This window comes from Elaeis guineensis, chromosome 10 (assembly GCF_000442705.2).
Source record: "Elaeis guineensis isolate ETL-2024a chromosome 10, EG11, whole genome shotgun sequence".
NCBI lineage: Eukaryota > Viridiplantae > Streptophyta > Magnoliopsida > Arecales > Arecaceae > Elaeis > Elaeis guineensis.
The window spans coordinates 22219581-22236229 of NC_026002.2; positions in this window are offsets into that span (position 1 = coordinate 22219581).

Consider the following 16649-nt stretch of genomic DNA (forward strand, 5'->3'; position numbering starts at 1 on the left):
GAAGAGGCTTGCAAGCTTTTAAAAGTAGGACTCCTAGGTACCCAAGATTCTGCAAAGCTTTGTCCCCCCATGTCCTCTGTCATCAAGTTGCCGACCAGTGAGAAGGATGTCAAAGCGGGGAAGATGACCAAGCCTGGTCTTATCAGAGATATCATGGACCTCAAAGTCAGAAATCAGAAGAGAGCTGCTGAGGCCCATGTGTCCTCCACCATGTCTGTAGCAGAGACTTCACCTGTGTCATCAGAGAACATCACATGTGCTCCATGACCTTCAACATCTGAGCAAGACTGAAGCTTCAGAAAGTATAACTGGAGAAAAGATATTGAGGTCAGTGTTCAAGACTCAAGTGGATTCCATGCAACAGGTTTATTTTTTGAAAGTAATTCTTTTCCTTTTATTTTTCATTTTTAACTAAAATTTAGATTCCGTGTACATACGCAACCAATTTCGTTAGAACTAGGAACTACGTGGAAGTATAAACTGATAAGAGGACATTGTTTTATTATTTTGAGCAGAAAACTTTATCTGATATTAACTGCATGCTTCTGATTGTTCAGAGTACTGTGGTCACACATGGGACAATTTGATCTTTCTCTGCATGCATTTGCTGTAAATGGATAGTTTTTTTTTTTTTTTTAAATATAACTGTAGCTGGATAGTCACTAAACAATCTCTACAATCTAGTTAAAATTTTTCCGGTCTCCAAGATATTTAACCACATAAACGGATCTTATAACAAAGTTGATCTTGGTGTGCATGAACATGCTCTCGCATGTACATGTGATGCATCTCATTTTCTTGTGAATTACTTAAGAAAAGGAAGGTAAACCTTAACCTCTCATTTTCAGTGTTCTACATAAGGAGGAATTTATGGGTTTATGGAGGATCTAAATCCTCTTCTCTTAACCCCCAAAAAATTAAAAAAAAAAAAAAGGGAGATTTATGGTTCCTCCATCCCTTTCTCCTTTCATTATCCCTTTTCTACTGACAGAACAATAGAATAATAGCTTCTGTTAAGTTTTGGTCTAGTGTGACTCGTTAATGCATGTATAAGATTTGGGTCTAAAATTAAATCCAAATTCTCCTTTCAGTATAGGATGATTTTTGTTAGGCAGTTGATTTTCTTATTTTTTAAAGAAAAAGTCAGTTCAAGTCTCACTTTTGGCACTTGTATTGCAAATTCAACCTGGTATGACAAGGATTTCAAAGCCAAAACTAACAAATATAATGGGACCTTACTTTCTGTCACCTTAGTATAGGATAAATATTCACTGTATCCATTTGCACTCCTAACGTTACAAGCTCATCATCTCAACCTTTATTACAAGTTCATTTTAAAGACTTGGAATGATAATAGTTAGTATTATTTCTAGTCACTAAAATTGTTGTTTGGCTACCAAAAAATACAATAAATTTTTTTTTTCCACCATGATTATTTGTTCCCAATTACTGTCCTCTCTACAATTGATGAGAAGTTACCCCATGGGAAGAAACAGATGACATCTACAAAGTTGAATTAGAGTCCATGTTTGTGCTTCAGGGAGGGAGAAAGAGAGGCTTTAGAAAATCTCACTGTTATTCCATCCATCGAGGAAGAGGGAGATCTTAGCAAGGGCAAGATAGTATGGTTTTGAAAGAACCAATTTTGGCAGGGGACCACATCATCCATCCTCGTGCTTCTGGCCTGGAAGTTTGGCCCCAGCAAAAGGTTTCCCTGTGTTACCTAATCATGGGTCTCCTTTTGACACACGTTATTGGGGTTTTTGAAAAGTTGGACCTGTGAACGAAGCAGAAAGGCCACGCAATAGAATTTCTGATCTCACTCTGCAGGCATGCTTTATATGAAAAAAGATCAGCTGTTACACTTTGCAGGCATCCCTCTATATGAACTCAAAAGAAGAGCGGAACAAAAGCATTGGATCCAACTGCTTTGGGGATCCATGGCTGGAGGACACATCAACAACTATCTTCACTCATGTTTACTTCAGTGTTACCTTTTCTTTTTTCCCACAAGTATGTAAATTAATAGTGCTCTGTACGTATATACAAGAATCTAGCTGCACAGCTTCAATAATAGCTCTAGAAAAAAAAAAAAAAAAAAAAAAATTCCATCTCAAATGTACTGTTGCTGTTGTCTCTTTCCTGCTTTGGTTCTGCAGGTTGGTTCCCTTTTCTTGATATGCCTAAATGGCTAGTGGATTAAAGGGCTCTTTTCACTTTGATGTCTCTGGGTACCGACCCTCCGATGAGTACTACTTTTTGCTGTCACTTGCTATACTTTGGCCACAAACAAAGTCAGGGTGGTTCCCCTCTCTTGAGTGTGCCAACTTGGGCAGTACAGCTGCTGGTGGGTTTCACTGCCCCCATTGTGTCAGCATTCCGAAGTCCCTTGTTTTGGAGAATGGCCTGTGGGTGTGTCCATTTATTAACATGGCTAGTGTATGCTAAGGCTTGGTGGTCCATGAGTCAGGTGGTCCTGCAAGGCTGCTTGCAAACCAAAGAAAGCCAGGAGGAGGGACATGAGCATCTACCAAATAGTTAATTGAGCGAGTGAAAGATCATGTGAAGTAGTGTGGAACAGAACCGAAGGTAGCAGGAAACCCTAGCAGACAGACAGGCGCCAACATCTCTCTCTCTCTTCAATAATTAAGATCATGTCACATTCGACCAACGCATTTGTTCTCGAGTTACCCGTTGCTGTCCTTTAAAAGGTAAATCGGTTTTGCTAAATATTAATGACAACTAATTATAAATCAATGCAAGAAGCAAGAATGGCATTTTTAATATTGCTTACACCATATCTTAACATCCGAGCATCACCATAGACATGGTCATGACTCCGGGATGTCGATCGAGAACAAGTTCATAGTCTGGAGCGAAATAAGATGACTTTTGTATCATGCAGTGGGATTAAAGGGAAGGTGCCCCTTGATATATATCGGAACAGCAAGCAAGCTCTCAAGGGAGCTGACCGAGCCAATTTTGAGGTACCTTAGTGTGGGGGCAACATTCTATAGGTTGATAGGTAGCCAAGGTAAACCATTGAGAGCAAGTTGAACGAAGACAATATATATACTAGGGCTTGAGTACGATTAAATATGAAAATCAGTTTAACAGATAACACAGTATCTTGATGTTATGAGAGATATGAGTAGTGGAAGCGCAGTTGGTGTCAGCTATCAAAATCCCCAGAAGTGAGATCCAGATGTTAGCTACTGTTGCTGGAATGGGAGGCTGTCCTATCGCTTGCTTTACTAGTAATATCATAACCCAAACTAAAGGCCTTTTGCCACACGAAGGACCGCACTTTATCTTTATCTTTTATTTATTATTGCATTTGTCCTTTACAATTCTAAGTCCCATGCGTTGTACCTTTTGAACGTCATACTTTTAGCTTACGAGTGGAAAAGTTTTCCATTAATGATGCAATACCACAGTGTCGGCCACACTCGCTGCTCATCCTCCTTCCAGATAGTGTGATGGTGGCTAATGAAAGTCCTTAAACTACAGACTTGGTCATGGACCAAGCCTCAGACTTAAAGTATATTTTATTTTAGCTAGGCTTCAGGCGAGGTCTATTTAAAATTTAACATTTTTATATCTAAATCTGGTCCTTAATGAGCTCTACCTTGAAGGTCAAGATATTTGGATCCATACTATTACCATCATCATAACTCTCTTTCTATCTCCTTTTTAGCTATATAAGTGTCAGTGGTATGTTTGTACATAAATTAGTCACAAGATTTGTCATTCTTCTTCCAACTATCTTAACAAGAAAAAAAAAAAAAAAATACCAACAAACTTTCTGACGTGCCTATCTCTTTCTCCAAATGGAAAAGAGAGAAAAGAAATGTAAAACCAAATGATTCAGATTTTTACTTAGAATTGCTTTGCATGTGAATGTCATGGATTATGCAGGTGCTTTCATAAGATCATTTGCCTAATATGTAAATTACTTACATTTAGTTCTTAGCTTTCATCTAATAGATTTCAGCTTTGTCAAAGTAATAACATATTATTCTACCAAAAAAAAAAAAAAAATAGCATATTAGTTTTCATTTTACAACAAAGATAGCAATGGCTATTGGCATGCAATTTACTATTTGAGTAAGAACCTGCTATATTACAGTCATTGGTACTGGCTTAACTTAAGGAGGTGTTTGGTTCGCAACCAAAATCAACATAGGAATCGAAATCGAAATGACTTGAACTCAGAATCAAAATGATCAAATTTTCTGAAGTGTTTGGTTCACGATCGGAATCAAAATTGAAATTAGAATTTGAATGAAAAATTGAATCTATAGAGGAGAGTAGAGATTGAGTTCTATATAGATTGAGCCATTTCCATTCTACTCCGGAATCGGAATTGGAATGGAACTTCTTCCAACCAAACGGTTGGAATAGGAGTCATCCATTTTAATTCTGATTTTAGATCCCTATTTTTTCCAACCAAATACTTTTTAATTATTCTGTCCACAGTCATTTTTAAAAATTAATAACAGCCTCTTCTTCTACCTGCTCATTAATCTGATAAAGTGAGAGGCGGTTTCAACTTTGTTTTGCTTATTTCGAGAAAAATGAAAGAAAAAACCCCTATTCTAAATATCAAGTCCAAGTTAGATCTTATTTTTATTTTGATCGAAAGCATACAAGTTAGATTGTAATTTTCCCAAGCATTTAGAACGTAATTTTTTTGGGCATTATCTTTGTAGTAAAGTCTGGTCAATAGCAAGTAGTGGTCCCATGGAGAAATCATTACCTGATCTAGCTCTAAATTAATTTTGGGTTTTCCTTACCTACCTTTTGAACCCCACTAGATTCCGCATGGCTGCATTCACAAGCACACGAACTTGGCCATTCAAACGCAATGATCTTGGTACGGTATTGAAAGAGGGCACATTTGAACTACAAAAACTTACATGGACCCCTTCTACCCCTGGGCATATTGCCCTACAGTTCCTAACTACCAAAGAAAATACAAATTGCTCCACAGGAGTCCATGCCTTGCAAGTTGCATCAAGAATGTTTCAAATAATTAATATTTGTTGGCAATAACTGGAAAACAAAGGGTACCTTAACAAGATTTCTTCAATTGAATTGAAGAGGGTACCAAACACTTGGGCCTACCTAGTTGATAAAAATATATTAGATGGTTTGACCCTTCATAGTCTATAACATTAATAGAGATTGCCATCTCTAGAAACACAAACAAAAAAACATAAAAAGGTATAACTGTATGCCTAATCAACCCCATGCATGTTCCTACTATGAGCTCCACAATGTACACATACTTTGCACAACAATGTTTTTTAGTAAAAAAAAAAAAAAAGGGGAAAAATAAGACACCAATAAGATCGACTCCTAAAGGTTGCACAACCAATTTCCTTACTTCCAAAAGGAACAATTATAAGCTTCTGCTGCTTCCATGACAAGAAGTTCGAACTGGTCGACCCATTTCATTGTAGGCGCCTCCAGCACTCTAGTTTCATCAAGTCCTTGTTTGTGTCCTTGTCTTTAGCCAATTCAAGAGGAAAAAACGCCGTCTCATAAATTTAAATCTTTGTGTACTATTTAATTCATTGGAGTACTATGCACCTGCTTTACAACTAAGAAATATTATTATAAAATATTATACCCAAATTAATAAAGGCTTGTTTTCTAATGAATTCTTCTCCTGTTAACTTATGACAACCCACATGCCAAGCAAGCGTCCACAAGTGGTGGCCTGAGCACATTTTGTCCTTGGCTTTGTCTCAAGCATCTCTCTTGTTGATGCAGATTTATAATAATCAACCGTATATAGTTGTTAGCATTGTTGTAAGTAATTTAGTATTACCATAGTAGCTAATCACATTCTATCTTTGTCAGGAGCTTTAAAGTTTGGGCGGGAAGTTTGTCTCACTTGGTGTCCCAATGGCTTGGCCCCCTGGCTTGCCTACCTAGCTAATGTAAATTATATATATTTCTTAATTATACTTGAAAAACCTATGAGGTAATTGTTTCAATTGGAGTACCTTAAACAAAAATTTCTATTTCTCTTAGTTTCTCTTGCCTAAAATTTCTTGTTTGTCTATGCATGCTTTGTGCTTCTCTTTGCCCACCTTCCAAAAATGCATCTAGAAATATCTATGGCCACAATAATGAACTCTTATGGGGATATTTTCAATCTAATCATCTGTCATGCACCTTCTCTATGAACTTATTTGTTGGTTACTAAAACTATTAATCTTTTCTCATTATCGTTTTAGAAACAAGAATCAAATATTATGTTGCAAGTCTGTAGCTTTTTGATAGACCAGGGCCAGAGGCTTTCTTTTGGTGTTTGAACCACAGCCAGATCTTGTCGTCTAAATAAATTCAAAATTAGCCCCGCATGCGCACACATGAAGATATGTATACTTAGATATATAGATAACAGTATAAATGAAAAAGTAGTAAAAGAAAGAAAATGAAAACTTCCTTCTTCACAGAATTTAATTAACACCAATATCCTGTTACATTGTCCCCTTATTATAATTTATTGTAACAAAAGTCGTGGCACACAAAATTTTAATTATGCTTGAATATGTACAGTTATATAATTATAAAAATGCCATCATCAATATAATTATTTCTAAAATATACATAGGTGCATATGTGTGTGTGTGTGTGTAGAGAGAGAGAGAGAGATCCTGGAATTTGGCATGCCAAGCCAGCTAAGGGCTTGTTTAATTGCTTAAGTGGATGAGGAGTGACTAGGTATTTTAAAAAAATAGTATTTTTATCTTACCAAAAAAAAATATTTTTAGAAAGTGCTCTTTCTGGAGTGAGTACTTTTATTATTTTATTTTTCAAAAAAAGTAAAGATTGTTGAAGTGCACTATGATGATTAGATATTTGGTTATATAGTATAGAAAGACACTTCCAGCCATTTTTGATGTTTTATTGGTCTGAAAGCAGATAAATATGCTCACCCTGGAGTAGATGGTGAAATCACCCCTTTTAGTAAATTGGTATGTAATGTATTATCTCACTTTTCATTAATAACATAAATAAAATAATATTATAGAGAGTGTATTGATAGATTAAAAGACTATTATATTATCAATTATATTCACAAAATTTAAGTAAAATTATGATCCTTAATATTGTAATTATAAGTATCAACCTATGAGCGTGTGTTGAACAAATTCAATATCATTATTATATTATTTTTTTATTATATAAATATTAAACTAGTATTATTTGTCATATGTAATATGAGTCGGCCATGCTCTAGTTAAATAGAATAATACTATTTGAGGATTACTTACCTTTATAATGTTTAATTAACAAAATCAATATTTATCATAAGCTATAGCAATAATCATCTATTACTTTATACTATAATATTATCTTATGATTAGATATTTATTATTTTTTAACTAATTCTTTATATTGTTTTCAACTAGTCATTTTCAATAATCAAATAAGGATCTTAAAACAATTTTGCTTATTAAAGACATTCTAATTATATTTAATATTACTCACTATTTTATTTTAATATTATTATTTATTTGATACTTAAAAATAACACTTAGTATTTATAATCATATAATGTAACATAAAGCTTGAAAAGTATGATACCTTATGTAGCATGCATTGATTGAAATAATAGTATTATTTAATATGCGAGAGATTTAATAATCCATAAATTAAATAAAATGCTACTAATTTGTTGCTATTTATTTTTGAAATCTTTGCAAATTTACAAAATAGCATCCATGGTGTCACGAGCCAAAATTTTAATGGTCAATGTTCCATATGCAAACATTTGAATTTAAAAAGGAATGTTGATAGTTCAAACACACATGAGTAATTTTTTAAATATTATTAAAAATATAAGATATTGCTAGGTAGGGGACATCAAGACTATATTTCCAAAAGATCTAGTTTATAATATATGATCCATTTCACTATTTTTGACACCCAAGATACATACCTAGTAGTGTAATTGATTTTACAAGATATATGAAATATGAAGTTAAGTCATTCCTCTCACAATAGTCATTTCATCCCCCTAAGCAATTATTGATATTTAATTATTTTATATAAATATGTAGAAATAATTACTTACCCCAAAAGAAGTATCTCTTATTTCATATATTACTTTTATTTCTTTCATTTTATTTTGCTATTTTTAGTGCTCTTTCACTTTCTTTGGGCTTACCCGATGCCGATTACCTAATTATCTCATGGCATCCATCATGCATGCACTTCACGGATAGAAGATATAGTATTAGATAATATTTAAAAAATATTATACAGACATCCCTTCAAATTTATCTCAATTTTACTTATATCCTCTCGAGTTTAAAACATCTCAATTAGACCCTCCAAATTATCGAAGCATATCAATGTGCCCCTTTCGTGTATCTCCGTTAATGAAATACTGTCACGTGACCCTCATGTGATGTACTATTTTTTTGAAATGATAAAATTACTCTTAATTTTAATTGAAAAAAAATTATACGAACATCCCCTCAAATTTATCTTAATTTTACTTACACCCCCTTCGACGTATTCCTCTACAAAATCCGACCGATGGCAGCCGAAAACCAGCCAATTGACAGGCCGCCGTCATCTCCTTAACGCCAGCCGAGGGTGGTGGGGGGCGGCTATCACGGGCGGGGGGCCCGGGAGGGTAGGGCTATCGCAGAAGGGGGCTCGGTGGTGTTGATGGAGGTGTGGCAGTGAGCGAAAGAAGAGAAGAAAAGGGGAGAAGGGGGAATGCTATCGTGGGGTGGGGAGGGGCTGTCGCAGACTTGAGGGCGAAGGATCGGGTGGGGGGGGAGGGAGTGGGGAGCGGTTCGTATTGGGGCCAAAGGAGGGCGGAGTGGGGGTGGGGGTTTTGTGAGGGCCGAGGGAGGGTGAAGGGGATGGAGGGCGGTTCATGTCGGGGCTAGAGGAGGGTGGAGGGAGGGGGGTGGGAGTTTCACAAGGGGTGGGGTTTCGCGAGGGCTGGGGGAGGACAGAGGGGGTGGGGAGGTGATTCACGCTGGGGCCAGAGGAGGATAGAGGGGGTTGGGGGTTTTGCGAGGGTCGGGGGAGGGTGAAGGGGGTGGGGGGTGGTTCACGCAGGGACCAAAGGAGGGCGGAGGGTGGGGGTTTTGCAAGGGCCGAGGGAGAGCGGGGGAGGGGGGTCACGTCGGGGTCGGAGGAGGGGGTGGGGGGCAGTTCATGCCAGGGTCGGAGGAGGGCAGAGTGGGGGAGCTGGGGTTTTCACGAGGGCGGAGGGGGGAGTTTTGTGAGGGTCGAAGGGGGGGCGGTTCACGTCGGGGTCGAGGGAGAGGGTCGGGAGGAGGGGTCGGGGGGGGGGGTTGTGCTAAAGAGGGCCGCAGGGGGGCGGAGATGGGCGGCGGCATGATCACGGGAGGGAAGGGGGGTCATGAGGGAGAGAGAGGAGAAAAAATGGGCGGCACGAGCCCCCGTCGTCCGCAGCTCCACCCTTCGTCCACCTCCCATCTCCCACAGTTTCACCCTTCATCCACACTGGTGGATTTTTTTAAAAATAATTTAATTATAAAATAATTATAATTTAATTATAATTTAGATAATTTAATTATAATATATAAATAATAAAAAGATTGAAATATCCATTGGAGCATGTGAAGGAAGGAATAGGTATTTTCATCTTTTCAAGGGCAACATAACGACATTATCATTTAAATGGATGGAAGGGGCACGTCGATACAGTTCGATGATTTGAAGGGTCTAATTGAGGCATTTTAAATGAGAAGAATTATAATTAAAATTAAAATAAATTTAAAGGGATGTTCATATAATTTTTTCTAGTATGTAAAAGCATAGGTGAGCAATATTTAAGTCCACAATTTCTTAGCAAAAAAAAAAATTCATAATAAAAGAGGACAACATCCGCTCATGTAAATTCGGTCCAAGAAAATTTTAACTTATGAAAATAAAAAAATAGATCAAAAATATGAAGATGAGTTAGAAATAATTTTTTAATATATATAAAATAATAATATATATGAGTGTCAGAGTACACAAGATATTATCAATTTTGATCTATATCTATATAATTTTATTTTATATAAAAAAATATTTTATTAAAAAAAAAATTAATTCTATATAAATCAAAATTCTTGTTGGCTTATATTCGATGTGAAATTAATACCATCCCGACCTTTCACTCGATGAGGACTATTTTTTTCCACCGTTCTTGAGCCCTGAATAACTCATTCTTGGCATCTCAACTCCCAATCGGCGTACATCCTCAGCCAAATCCGTTCGGATCGGAGACATGTGGCAAGAAATATTATGTAAGAAAGAAAAAAAAATAGTTCCTCTCTGCAGTACACCTCTAATGACACGACGTGGACGTCAGATTCACATGTGACGGCACTGCCCTCGCTGAAGCTAGTACTTTTACGAGACTACCCTTAGCTGGCCTCCACGTCCCAATTTTTACGAGAACGCCTTCCAAGGAGATCAGGACGGTTATTTCGGAGACACCGTACCAGCGTAGGATAAAGGGATGGCAGAACAGTTATTTCACAAGAAAATAGTGTCCTGAAATAAGGATGGAGGGTAATTCCGTCCATCCGCAGCGCAACATCCATGCGGAAAACTAGGGGCGGAAATCATGGGTCTATCTATGATTGGGTTTTCTAGATTACACGCTGACCCACTGTCCCCAATTACCATAAGACCATACTGCCCTTCTGCTCAAAATAATTTTAAGAAATTAATACAGTTTCATCCCTATCATACCATACATATGCTGACTGCATGTAGTTATGTACATGAAATTATCACAACTTAATTTGCTAGTGTACAAAATTAAATGTTGTTATGTACAAGCATAAGTTATGGCAAATTTATGTGCCAACCAAAAAAAAGTGGAATCTTATTGCTAAATTGCCTTATATAGCATTTGCCTGATGTCCATCATTTTTTTACGAACAATAAATTTTTTGTATTGCAGAAAAAAATTTTTAATATTGAATGGGGCAAGAAAAGAATGGCAAAAGATTTTCATAAGTATATAATATTATGATATTAAATTCAATCATAATGAGTAGATGAGCATTAGCTTTATGGCACATTCTCTTATTTTTTTTCAAATGAGAATTTGGGGATTTGTGTCTTGAAATTAGTGTTACCCTCAAAATTTAATCTTATTCTTTTTGAAATTTTTTCAAAGATAAAAATTCAATCACGATAAGTAGTTGAGCATTAGGTTTGTGGTACATTCTCTCAATTGTTTCAAATGAGAAGTTAGGGATTTGTGTCTTGAAATCAGTATTATCCCTCAAAACTTTGACCCTATTTTGTTTGGAATTTTATTCATGATAAACATTCCTGATTCCGTAAGCAATATATCTTTGATTGTCTAGATATAACTAATAAGGTAGCTATGGCTCTGGCCTCCTCAATCTCAAAAGAATTCAACTATGATAGGGAATTGCAAGTTAGCTAATTTGTTACTTAATTAATGGGTAATTTGTTAAAAAAAATTACCCTCTAGTATCAAGACAAAATGAGTAAATTTGGCTAGAGTACCAATTGGATAATTTGTTAAAAAAATAACCCTCTAATATCAAGACAAAAATGAGTAAATTTGGCTAGTGTACCACCCATTCAAAGGTCGTACATTGACTTGACCATAAATCTCGTGAAACATGGCCACACGATGGTCACATGCACAGTAGGACCACCAAAAGAGTTGATTGTTCAATCATGGGAACTGAGCAAGGGTTGTTGGTGACTTCCAAATTAATTCTACCTCTAATGCTATATCCAGAATCTAGGGAACAATATCTAAGGGCGACAAGTTTGTTTTGATGTTTTTTCAATTCTGAACAATCAGAAATTCTGTGGTGAGCCATAGTTGTAACAATACAAAGTGCCACTTATGATTGACCCAAATTTGGCTGGCATTACATCCAATAATATTGTTGGTCAGGGCATCCCATTTGGGTATCACAGGTAACTTCAAAATTGATAAGAATTTAAGGCATGACATGTCACAATTCAATCTCCTATAGCTGTGAAAAATGTGCAAGAAATGAGTAGATGACTTGTAAGTAAACACAACGACCAGCTAAATATATGCTCTCCTTTTTTTGGCTTCTGGTTATACATTAAGGCAACCTCATGTTTTCTTTGACTTCCCAATTGGCTTGACGAATTGGGCAAATTAAATCAACATTAAATGGGCTAGGATGAACAATATTGCATTTGATGTTCCTTGAATAGGTTTACACTTGCAACCAAGTAGGCAGGCGTTGGTTCCTAGCTGGGTGGCTTATACATTTATAAAAAGGACAAAAATGATAATAAACTCTCATTGAATGGCAAACTAAGAAGGATGAAAAAGGGAAACCAAACACTTGATCCTTTATTGACTACCATTTTAGTTTTGGTCCTTTGACTATTTAGCATTTAATTTTTTTAGTCTTACACGTACTTATACGGAGTTTGCATGCGCGTATATTACACCTACTTATTCTAGTTCATGAATATAATTGTACTATTCCTGTGCATGCTTATATCTTTCGGCACACAATTATTTGAAACCATGGAAGGTCAAATATAAGTGTGTGCAAGGTGTTGAAAACTAGAGATGGGAGAGGAAAGAGAATTTTTTTTTTTTTTTTAAATTTTGTTCTTCATATTACAGTCTCAGAGATCCTCCTCATTTTATATAAGATTTTCATTCTCTTCAAAAAAAAAAAAAATGATAATCTATTTTTGATTATCTCCTAAATAAAAAAAAATCATTCACGATTATTATCTAAACAGAAAAATGTTATGGATGGAAAGACAGGATAGGCAAGACAGTCAACACAAGATCAAGATTAAATGGCCTAGGAATTGTATAGAGGGAGGGAATTAAACTTTTGGCCCATAAGGATTAAAGACCAAATGAAGATCATTAAAGGACCGGGTGTCAATTGACCAGCACTTCAGGCAAACTAAATAATTCAATATATCGTACCAAGACATCACAATATGGCAAACCCTTGCCATCTCTGTTAACCCGACGACACCATAACTCATCCAAGCATTTCTTAGAAAAAGTATCATGCCCTTTTTTTGGGTAAGAAAAAGTATCATGCCCTTTGCTTTGACCTGCATTAGAAAATATTGGATGGAGGGCTCTTAGCCTCATATGGATGAATTCACTAGGAATGATGATGGGGGTAGTTTGGGAAGGGAACGATGACGTGAAGAACCAAGCTCTCTTTTGAGGACATACGCATAATGTTCTTGCATCAGCCCGTACAAAGACACGGCATCATGAGGGTTGCGGACAATGCCTTGGGGAAAGGGCAGTGGGTTGTATGAGTTCCGGGTGCTGGGTTTGTTCTGATGGGCTTCTTTGGCTGCCCTTGAAAATTCCTTACGGAGGACACCAATACTCTCTCTCTCTCTCTCCCCCCGCCCCTCCCCCTCCTCGGAAGGATAGAAAGCTGAGTCCCTGCGGCAGAACACTTGGGTCTTCCTGGTTGCACTGCCAGCAACAAAAGCAAGGCAGAAAGGCAGACCGTGTTGCACCCACCCATGTGGTAGGGGTCCTGGCCACCATAGGCACAGGCCTAAGTAGGGCCCGGTGGAAGTGGACCCCACAGCCCGGAGTCCATATCTGACCACATCACGTTGTGTGTTTATGAGCAGGGGCCTCTGACCACATTACATTGTGTGTTTATAGGGACCTGCCAATGTGGTAAACTGCATTCCATGCCATATACGAGAGAGTGAAATAGTGAGGTTTGAGCTTTTGAAGGCAGTGCAAGAAAGCACCGGACTACTTGAGTGGATGAAGGAGCTAGGAGTCGTACAGACTGCAGAATCCAAAAGATTGATTACTCGTAGAAAAAAGAAAGAAAAAACAAGAAGTTAGACTATATCCGCGAAATAACTGTCTTAAACATGGAAAAGATTTTTCTGAGCAAAGATTTTTACGATGGAACAATTTTAAAATATTCATTACGCAGCTCTAAACATTGACATTAGACTCTCTCTCTCTCTCACACACACTCACTCTTTTATGTATGTTGTCTGGGTGGGAGATAGAGAGGATCATGACTGCATCTTGATATATGTATACTTGGTATAGCGAAGGTTTCACCTCTTACTATCATAATGATCATAGTTCAAAGAATAACAAATTTAAAGTGGAATATGGATCTCTTTCACATTCTTTCACACACACGCCCACGCATACATAGAGATAGGAGAGAGTCTCTAAACAATACATACTGACATTCAGCTCTAGGAGGACGTTAGATGACATTCGACTGCTTAAGATATACCTTAAAGCCCTCTGATATATTCCAAACATATATTAGCAGACACTCAACTATACTGAATACTCAAACCTGAGACAGGTAACGAGGGATGTGCGCTGCATGTTGAACAGTGCAAAGAGTTCAGGAAATGGTTCATCTAAAAATAAGGATGAGATAAGCCTATATATACATCTTTCTTCCTCTAAGAATATCAAAATTGTCACACGTTCAGAGGCTGCTGGCTGTGCATAGAGAACGATATTATTAGGCAACATATATTTAATTCCGCGTATAACGAGGAGAGGAGAGTTGAATACATTCGAAACAAAAGCTAACATATACAACACTGACTATTTTCCAAGCATTGTCTTTGTGAAAATGATGTCGAATATATTTTTGAGCCATATATTTTTTGAGTAAGAATTTTGAGCCATATATCGACAAAGAAGATAGCGAAATGATGTCGAAAACTGCTGCATCTCAGGAAAAGAAGCCCAGATATCACAAGTTAAAATTGTTCAGCAAATTTTGTAAATCGCACAAAAGAATATTTGAAGTCATTCTAAATGTGGGAGCATTTGTGTGTCTCGAAGAGAGATCATGGTGATGGTCGTGGTGTTGCAATACCTATTACTGTCATGTGCGTGCGTGCGTGCGTGTGTGTGTGTGTGCGAGAGAGAGAGAGAGAAAGAGAGCGTGAGAGAGAACCCCAAGTCCCATCAATATAATTTGAGGAACTGACACATCTGAACTCAGTGAGAATCTCAGCAGATAGAGTAGTTCAGGGAATTTTTGTTCCGAGATATAATGACTCAAAGCTGTCCATGAATTCAGCAGCATCCAAACCTTAACTTCCAACAAAACGTTATAAAAAGACCAACTACGAATGAATCATCTACCGGTTAAGCAATAAAGTAATTAAGGGCTATTGGATTTGGACATTCTTCTGTATTCCTTGTTAAAACGACCCACCAAAAAATAAAGAAAACCAAAACAATGTCTGTTTATAAAACAAGAACCCTTCTGATCTACGATCCCACCAAAAGGATAGTGGGGAAGTTTTCCATTTATGAAAGAACTCACTACTGTTTAGAAGTATATCCATATTAAGATAAGGAAAAATTCACAAGAAGCTTCATATAAACATCGCTATAGATTTGTGATCCACCATGATAAGAAGAAAAATATCTCACACATTTCCTTCTATCGTAAATGGGGAAGCATCAATAAAGTAATCATCTGATAATGCATCTGTAAAATGAAACGAGATCTTGATGCAAGATTTCACTAAAATTTTGTTATTATCCAATGATAATCAATACTTCCATTTCTATGTTATTGATGATTCATACTAATCAAAACTTTGATATTTCAAGATAGGAATGCCAGAAATGTCACCCTCGTAGCGCAAATCTCTAAAAGCTCTAAGATTTTCTTTTTTGATGGGAAGCTCTAAGAATTTCAATCCACAAAAATGGAAAGAAAAAAAAGGCAGGGAAAGATCACAGAAATCTTAAACCTTGACTTTCTAATCCTTGACAAGGGCTAGCTGTGGTGAAATAAAGCCCTCGAAGCCCCTGCAAACAAAATGGAAACACCATTAGAACCAGATATAGAATGACCTACCCATTCATTCCTACCTCGTCTTCTTAAACATCATTCACATAACACAAAAGAGATTATTACCGTAGAAGAAGAGAGATGGTTGGGGGGAGGGAGGGAGGGGGAGAGAGGGCATGCTTGGCTCCTTGCACGCCACCCACAGTAGCCAATCTCACAATTGATTGGTCTATACGTGTGGCATACAGGGAGCCAGGCAGGACCCATTTCACCTGTTCCTTCTCGCCAGAACCATTTCTTCCCTCCGCAGAGGGAGGAAAACCACAACTTCTATAAAGAATAGGAAAGAGAGAGAATACTCCACTTCCTCCTCCCATCATCACCTCTACACCTCTCTGTGAGAGGGAAAAACCATTCCCTCGGAGCCACTTCTCCTCCTGCCACCATCACCTGAAAGAAACCACATCTCACCTCACCATCACCTCCTTCTCCTTCCACAGGAAGAAGACCCACTTCCTCTAAAACACTACACCACCTAATCTAGAGATAGAGAGAGAGAGACAGAGAGAGAGAGGGGAGGGGATGGGGGGCCAACGGGTGAGGTGATGGAGGATTTATAGGCCAGAGAGGGGAGGATTTTCTTACAACAAAGTGGACAACCATTAAAATATTTCCAAAAAGAGCCCCTTCTTAGGGTGTTAAGCTCACCACCCCTCCTCAGGAATGTCTCACCCTCATCCCTCTAAACATAGTAAATCCTAGCTAGCTAGGGTTCAGCTGGTTCTCTCTGGACCTGGCTGCAAGCATGGGTTT